This window comes from Apodemus sylvaticus, chromosome 15 (genome assembly GCF_947179515.1).
Source record: "Apodemus sylvaticus chromosome 15, mApoSyl1.1, whole genome shotgun sequence".
Classification (NCBI taxonomy): Eukaryota; Metazoa; Chordata; class Mammalia; order Rodentia; family Muridae; genus Apodemus; species Apodemus sylvaticus.
Window position 1 is genome coordinate 2,836,676 of NC_067486.1, and position 9,378 is coordinate 2,846,053.

Below are 9,378 nucleotides of genomic sequence, written 5' to 3' on the forward strand. Positions count from 1 at the left end.
TCTGCTCTCTCTTGCCTTCTTGTTCTCCCTCTGTCTCCTTCCTTCCTTTTTTCTTTTGGTTTTTCAAGACAGGGTTTCTTTGTGTAGCCCTGGCTGTCTTAGAACTCACTCTGTAGACCAGGCTGGCCTCGAACTCAGAAATCCACCTGTCTCTGCTTCCCAAATGCTGGGAATAAAGGCTTGCGCCACCACCACCTGGCTCCCTCTGTCCTTTTGCCCATTTCTGCTCTCTCCCCACCCCCCCTCCATATGCTCATGGCTGGACTCCACTCCTCTCTTCTCTTCTCTTCTTTCTCTCTCTCTCTCTCTCTCTCTCTCTCTCTCTCTCTCTCTCTCTCTCCCCTTTCTCTCAACTCCCCTCCTCATGTCCTGGCTGGACTCCACTCCTCTCTTCTCTTCTCTTCTCTTCTCTTCTCTTCTCTTCTCTTCTCTTCTCTTCTCTTCTCTTCTCTTCTCTCTCTCTCTCTCTCTCTCTCTCTCTCTCTCTCTCTCTCTCTCTCTCTCTCTCTCTCTCTCTCTCCCCTTTCTCTCAACTCCCCTCCTCATGTCCTGAATACTCTATTCTATACTATGCCGTCCTGTGGATGGCACCTCAGGGGGAAGAGATGCCTCAGCATGGACTCTTGGAGGTGCCCTCTTTCCCCACATCTAACTACACCTCCTCCAAACATATTCTCTCTCCTTATCTTTTCATAAAACACAAGGGACCACTCATCTTAGGGAACAGTGAAGAGTCATATGTCTTTCTGCAGAAAACAAGGAGCTTGGTCGTGATGATTTGAGAGACTATTGTCCTAAGTAGTGAGCTGCTGGCTCTTAAACTCGGAGTAGTCTTTGGGATTGGGTCCCCATTACTTCCTTGAGAATTTTACTAAGCTGTTTCCTGTAGTGTGTCCTTTTGGATTACTGATTCTGTGTACCAGAGTCTTTTTGTACCTTCTGTAGGCTCCTCCAGAGCCTACAGAAATAATCTCTCAAAAATAGATCTGGCTGGCTATCATCCTGCCTTCCTCTCCTGCCTGCTATTTAATACTCTGTCTGCACACAAGACAGCTTCCTTTTGTCCTCTGGAGGCTTGTTTTTGTAAAAGCCCCCGCTAGTCACGCTTCCTGTAACAGTTCGGTTTGGTTCAACATCCTCACTCCTCAGCCGTGACAGCAGCAGAGAGAACAGTTAAACTCACTGACAGGATCAGGATTGCCTGGGAGCCGCTGCGCTTCCTTCCCTGCAGCCCTCACAGCAGCTCCGTGCCTTCCCATAATATGAGATAAATGTGTAACCACTTTTCATAGTATCAATAAGCTAACAGTTGATACTCATAGGCGGCAACTTCTGACTTTTAGCATAGCCATCAATGGTCGATCCTGTAGAGACTGACTCTGGGTGTGCTCTAACTTTTAATTATGCGTATGTTCTGGGGAAGGGGACCAGATTAGATGTCACTAGGCATGGGGAAACAAGGATAATAAATGAAATTTGACCCAGAATAAAGATGCAGGGATAAATAAGGGCCGTATCATATAGAGGAGGAGCTAAACAGGAAATTTGGTTACAGAATTTTAAGATAAACCCAATTTTCAAAGATTTAATGAAATTTTTGATTATAAATAAATGGGTTATATTGTGACACTTTTATACTTGCATGGATGAAGGCTGGCACATCTTATTCTGCATCTCCAGTGATGGTGGGGAGCCCAGAAATGTCAGCCTCAGTCATGTTTGGGTCACAGAGCCTGGCTTCTTCACACGTGAGAGAGGGTGACTTGGCATTCTTGATATAGGGCTTTTCCTGCCTAAGCTGGCCCTGCACTGACTAAGAGAGGCATAAATGGCTCCACACTCTGTGGAAATGTACTCTGGCTAACTGAAGAGGCTGGGGAAACATGTCTTTGGATTACCCACGTCTGTGGTGGTAGCTGTGTGGATGCTCTCCCTTCCAGGAAAGTGGCATACATTCATGTCAAAAGGACAAAATGTCAACCAACAGATTGGGAAAGGATCTTCACCAACCCTAAATCTGACAGAGGGCTAATATCTAATATATACAGAGAACTCAAGAAGGTAGAACCCAGAGAACCAAATAATCCCATTAAAAAGTGGGGTACTGAGCTAAACAAAGAATTTTCACATGAAGAACTTCGGAGGGCTGAGAAACACCTTAAGAAATGTTCAACATCATTAATCATTAGGGAAATGCAAATCAAAACAACCCTGAGATTTCACTTCACACCAGTCAGAATGGCTAAGATCAAAAACTCAGGAGACAGCAGGTGCTGGCGAGGATGTGGAGAAAGAAGAACACTCCTCCACTGCTGGTGGGATTGTAAGATGGTGCAGCCACTTTGGAAATCAGCCTGGAGGTTCCTCAGAAAACTGGGCATGACACTTCCAGAGGACCCTACTATACCATTCTTGGGCATATACCCCGAGGATTCTTCAGCATGCAATAAGGACACATGCTCCACTATGTTTATAGCAGCCCTATTTGTAGTAGCCAGAAGCTGGAAAGAACCCAGGTGTCCCTCAACGGAGGAATGGATACAAAAAATGTGGTATATTACACAATGGAGTACTATTCAGCCATTAGAAACAATGAATTCATAAAATTCTTAGACAAATGGATGGAGCTGGAGAACATCATACTAAGTGAGGTAGCCCAGTCCTCAAAAGATCAATCATGGTATGTACTCACTGATAAGTGGATATTAACCTAGAAACTTGGAATATCCAAGACATAATCCACATATTAAATTATGTCCAAAAAGAACGGAGGAGTGGCCCCTGGTTCTGGAAAGACTCAGTGTAGCAGTATAGGGGAATACCAGAACAGGGAAGTGGGAAGGAGTAGATGGAGAAACAGGGGGAGGGAAGAGGGCTTATGGGACTTGCGGGGAGTGGGGACCCAGAAAAGGGGAAATCATTTGAAATGGATTGGCAGGATTAACATAGTCAAAATGGCCATCTTGCCAAAGGCAATCTACAGATTCAATGCTATCCCCATAAAAATCCCAACCCAGTTCTTCATAGAGCTAGAAATTCATCTGGAATAACAAAAAATCCAGGATAGCTAAAACTATTCTCAACAGTAAAAGAACTTCAGGGGGATTCAGTATCCCAGACTTTAAACTTTACTACAGAGCAATAGTGATAAAAACTGCATGGTATTGGTACAATGTCAGGCAAGCAGATCAATGGAATAGGATTGAAGATGCAGAAATGAACCCACACACCTATGGTCACTTGATCTTTGACAAAGGAGTTGAAAGCATCCACTGGAAAAAAGTTAGTCTTTTCAACAAATGGTGCTGGTTCAATTGGAGGTCAGCATGCAGAAGAATGCGAATCAATCCATTCTTATCTCCTTGTACTAAGCTCAACTCCAAATGGATCAAGGACCTCCACATAAAACCTGACACACTGAAACTAATCGAAAAGAAACTGGGGAAGACCCTGGAGGACATGGGCACAGGGGAATACATCGAATAAAAAAAAAAAAAAAGAAAAAAAAAGAAAGGAGCCTCTAGCTCAGGCTGTGGCAATGCTCTCTGTGGACTTGCAAAGTTGGATAACAATGTCCAGCTACACCTGAAGAATTTGTTTATGTGCATGAGTACAGACATAGGGGCTGTGGGCACATTAATGCCGGTCTTCATTGAGTCCAGAATAGAGCATTGGACTTCAGGAAGTTGGAGTTACAGGTCACTGTGAGCTACCATGTGGGAGCTGGAAACTAAACTCAGGTCCTCTGCAAGAACAGTGAGTGCTCTTGACTGCTGGGCCATCTCTCCATGCCCTAACTTTGAAGATTTTTTTTTTTAAGACTGACTTGGCTGTTGGGTTATGAATGAAAAACTGCTGAACACAGGACTTTAAAGGCATCCTCACAGGACACAGGACAAAAACGACCAGATATAGGACAAGCAAAAATGCAAAAAACAAAAAAACCAAAGATATAGGACATAGGAAAAGATATCCAGTCCACATGGCCTCCCTGACCCTATAGTGTTAAGTGAGCTGGGATAGTACTGCATTCACCTTCCTGTAACATTCTTGCTATTTGTCAGTTTTGTTTTATGGTGCTGGGGATCAAACCCAGGACTTGTGTTAGCCAGGCACACGCTACACCACTGAGCCACACTGCCAGCCTCATCGGAGGCTTATTATATTCAAGTATCTGTTACTCTGACTTTCCACTCCTGTAATCTTCTTAGCAACTGACTATCGACCCCCCCCCCTCCCCAGTTAATTGCCTTCCTTAGTTCTATAGCATAAACATTGGAGAGCAAAAGTTCCTATGGTCAGGTTTTAGATTAGCTAAATGATTTGCCTATTTGATGCCAAGGAAATAGAACGAAGTTGGGAGCCATGGATGGGGAAGAGGAAACAGGGCTGGAGCTTAGCTTTCACCTCCTGCTGCTGCTTCTTTTTCTTTATTCTTCTCTCACACATTACACCCTGACCTCAGTTTCTCCTATCTCCCAGCACTACCCGACCCCTCCAGATCCACTCCTCTATTTCCCTTCAGAAAGGAGCATCCATTCCAGGGTTATCAAACAAACAGCACTACAAATTACAGTAAGACTAGGCACAAGACCTCATATCGAGGCTGGATGAGACAACCCAGTAGGAGGAAAGGGTCCCAAGAGCAGGCAAGAGTCAGAGACACGCCCCATTCCCACTGTTAGGAGTCTATTGTTTGCAGCTCCCACTTAGCTCCGGATCAGATCGATTGCAACCAACCCTCAACCCTGGAAAGCCCAGAGCTGCTCCACCAGCTACCTCTTCCTCCTGGCTGGCTTTGTTAAGCCTCCATCAACCACCACCCCATTTTCTCTCTTCCTCCTGCCCACCTCAGCTCCACAGGAGAAAAACACCAGACAGCTTTATTATTTTAAAACTAGCCAGATTGCACAATTGCTGGGCACTGAAATCTCTCTCCCTAATCTTATCAGCTGACCATTCAGCTGATCTCTATCAGCCAGCCTCCAGCCTTGTTGGAGGCCTCCGACTCTAGTTACCCCAAGATCTTACATGGTTGTTCGTGTTTCTGTTCCAAAACCTGGTTGAACAAGCCTCGAGTCTCCTTCCCCTCGTCCTTTCTCTTCCTCTTGGGACCCGGAAATTCCACCTTTACCCTTCACTCAGCAATTGGCTCTTAGCTTCTTTATTGAAACGATCAAGAACCAATCAGGGGATCCGTACCTCCCTCTGCAAGAGTCCTACAGGAACACCAAACTAGACAATCATAATAGACGCGAGGACCTAGGTCAGAGCCACAGGGAGCCCTGATTGTCATCACCTCAGCCTCTGTGAGCCCCTTTGAGTCCTGCTTAGTTGATTCTGTGGGCGGTGTTCTCATGGCGTCCTGGACCTCTCTGGCTTCTGCAGTCCTTCCTCCCCCACTTCTCCGGGTTCCCTGAGCCCCACCTCCTGTTTGTCTCTACATCTGTTCCCATCACCTGCCCAAGGAAGCCCCTCTGCTGCTGCTTCTATGGCATTCTTGCTTTGGAAAGAAATAGCCCGAACTGCATTCATTGGGGTTTCTAGGAAATCTCTGCAATTCAGAAGGGTAGGGTGGCAGCTTGCTGTAACCTAACAGCAGACAATCATTTTGGTGGGCACCTGAAGACAGAAGAGGTCAGACTTGCACCTTGCTTTTTAAGGCAGATCTCTCATTGGCCTGGAACTTACAAGTCAGCTAGGCTGGCTGGCCAGGGAGCTCTGGAGATTTGACCATCACCATCTCTCGACTTCTAGGACTACAAACTCTGGGCCACCATGCCTGGCTTTTCGTAAGTGAGTTTTGGGGGGGGGGGTCCTCAGGTTCTCATGCTGCAAAGGCAGCACTTTGCTGAGTCATCCCCCCAGCCACCCCAGCATATTTCTCATAAATTCCTGACTCTTACTCTGATGCCAAAGGCCATGTCTCTGGTTCCTTTAAAATCCCAGCAAAGTTCCAAAGGCTTCTGTCATTTTGCTGCAGATCTGGAGACCTCAGAGGTGCTCACATGTCTCTGAGGCAGATAATCACCCATTGCCAGCCATAAGCTTTAAGATCAGGGCACAAGTAACATGCATTAAAGTCAACGTGGCAGCCACACAGGGCAGAGCGTGCATGGAAGAGAAATGGGAAGCTGTATATCCTCACAAGGAAGTCATGTACCTCATGGCCTGCCTTGGTCCCATAACCAGACCAACTTGTATGTCTTACATACAAGTGGGCAGCATTGGAAGTGGAAACCAAGACTTGAGGCAGAGTAGCTTAAGTTTAAAAATATCATCAGAGAAAATTAGGCTGAGCCAGCCTCTGTCTGAAGCAACTCTTTCAAACACTGTATAGGCAATAGGAAGAGAAATAACCATGTATGGTGGAGCCTTCATCACAGGCCACAGACACTCAGCAGAGTCAACACCTCCGCTGGGGCTGTTGGTGAGCATCTGGCAGAGGCCCTGGCTCCCCTTCCGCTCTCCTCCCCCCATTTGCTCCTCTTTCCTTCGTCTTTCTCTCCCTGGTTCCTTTCTTTCTACGCTGACATATCCTCTTTCCACATATTACAAGGATCTAATTGAAAGAGAATTACATTGGAATAGAAAGGTCTCTCCACATTAGAGTAAGTGGCCTTTAAAAAAATAATTTTACACTTCAGTGATGTCAAAACCACAGCCAATTCAAAGTAGAAATTTAATTCAATTAAAGATCAAACAAAACAGGTGTTTACATTTTTCTAAATATTTGATCCACTCTAATAAAATTATTTTTCTCATTACTCTGCATTTATTTTTAGATATACAAAAACTTCACTGTTAATTCCCCCATGAAAAAGAAAACAGAACCAATGTTTAGCTCCCACCCTCCACCCAAAGCAGCTCACTGTATGGGTCAGAGGTACAGTTCTCCTTTGTCTGTGGTCACAGGTAGCGGGACAGAAGACATGGCTTGTGGTATACATCGATCTGCTGCCCTGTGGTCTCCCAAATGAAGAACAATTTCACAGAGTCATTGAGAAGGTGATTGGATTGAGTTTCTGAAGAAACACAAAGCTTTCTTCAGGTTAAACACGCCATTGTTTTGATGACTCTTCTGAATCTGCTTCTGTCAGAAAACTGTCTAGATAACATCCAGTAGTTTATCACTTAACTCTTCAACCAGTAAATTAACATGAGAATATGTGACATCTAAAGGATTCTGAAAAATGTGAAGTTTCAAACCCACCAACTATAGAATTACTTACTAAATATTATGTTACAAGATGATTTATTGACCTAAACATTATGTATTTTGTTAGAGAGGCTCCTGTAATGGAGGTGTTATGTCACGGAGGCTGGCCTTGAATTCCTGACCCTTGTACCTCCACCTCCCCTGTGCTGGGGTCACAGGTGTGTACCAGCACACCTGGCCCAGACATTGGTTTTGAAGGCACTGCATATATTTGTGTGTATTACAAAAGATTTCAAATGATCAGCTATTATTCCAAAGCTGGATGAATATAATATGTCCAGCGATTATACAAAGATGATTTTGAGACTGATATGTTATCATTGTACCGTATACATCAGAAGCAAGCTGAGTTACTGGGATTAATGAGATTCAGATGGCCACCAAGGTGGATTTGGGGTGAGGAGTTTCATAATACAATAGAAAAGTCACCACAAGCACCCTCACAATATGATTTTTCCTATTGATTCTACTGTAACATGTGACACAAATGCACAGGATTAATAGCAGAAGGGACTAATGTCTGGACAGACAAACATCTAACAGTTCAAAAAGAGGGGGCACTAACACAGACCGCCATCAAATCAGAAACAGAAAAGATGCTCCTCTCTCTCTCTCTCTCTCTCTCTCTCTCTCTCTCTCTCTCTCTCTCTCTCTCTGTGTGTGTGTGTGTGTGTGTGTGTGTGTGTGTGTGTGAAAGAGAGACAGACAGACACACAGAGAAGGACAGAGGGACAGAGACAGACAGACAGAGACTGGTGTTAGGCGTGGGGAGAGCATGCATGTGCCTGGAGGCCAGAACAGGTCACTGTCCTTTATCTGCATTATCCCCCTGAAACATTCTCTTACTGAGCCTGGAACTCTCTGGTATCCAGTGAGCCCCAATGATCCCCCTGTCTCAGCTCCCCATGGTACTATATTTACAGGCTTGTGACCTCCTCCATGGCATTTTACAAGGGTGTTGGACATTTGAATTGGTGCCCTTAATCACTGAGCCACTTCTTCAGCCCCAAATCTTCCTTAATAGAAATCGTTCTGCAAACCTTTCAGGCTCTTACTGCATTAGCTCAGTTCCAACCCAAAGATTTTATTTCCACATTTTGTTGTTGTTTAAAGGAAAGACACTTGCAAATATGGTCACATGAGATTATGACTGAGTGTGCAGTAGTTCACACTGACAGCAATATCCAGCTAAAGTCTCCCCAGTTTCTCTGGGCCCACATGTTCATTTTTCTTAAAGAATCTGATAAACATGAGTGGTAGACTTTCTTAGTTTTACATCTGACCCCACATACCTGGTATTGTGTTTGCAGAGTCAGAGTACACACTGGCATGTTGTATGAGGGGAGTGTGTGTGTTGCCTGCACATTCGTGGTCACATGGCACTTGAGTGAATTTCTAGTTTGTCCTGATGAAATGAGCATGCAGCATTTATCTATTAAGTCAGTCCTAGCCCACTTGCTCTCTTTCCCAAGGAAACACAAGTGTTATTTATACTCCTATAGTTTTTAGAGGCAAAATGTTGCCCCTGTAACGCTGAACTATACTACACACTTGCTCTAGGCTCTTGCACAGGGGTCCTCCTGCTCACAGACACCTCTGTCCCTTAGCTCCTCTGCTTTGTGTCATGAGATGCAAACTGCAGCATCTATGCAGACTTCCTCTCTGTGACACAGTTTCAGTTTTCTTTTGTGGTGACTGTAGTCTTCAGTCCATGAATTAACCCAACTGTGACAGTCACAGCTCTCAGGAACTGTCTCATTCTTAAGATACTAGTAACTCTGTGCAATTTCTTTGTGGCCAAGGGATGTTTACAGGGACAAGCTGAAATAGCTGAGAGATGGATGTGTTGACTGACAACACTGACAGAGGGCAGACCTGGAGGACACACGGTCGTGGGACTCACATGCTCTTTTTTCCCATGTGGATCTAGACAAATGGCATTGGAAACATTACTCAGAGCCTTTAACACTGATGCTTCTGTAAGCCTGGCTGAAACCTGACTGTGAGTGTTGTCAACAGGTCCCCAAATGGTACTATTTGGCTTGTCTGTGAAGGACATTTTGAAGGAAAAAGAGAGTAGTACATGATTCCTCCCAGAAGAGATGGAGACCATAGAATCAAGAAATGGACATATTTTCTGAGCTCTTGATTCCTGATTT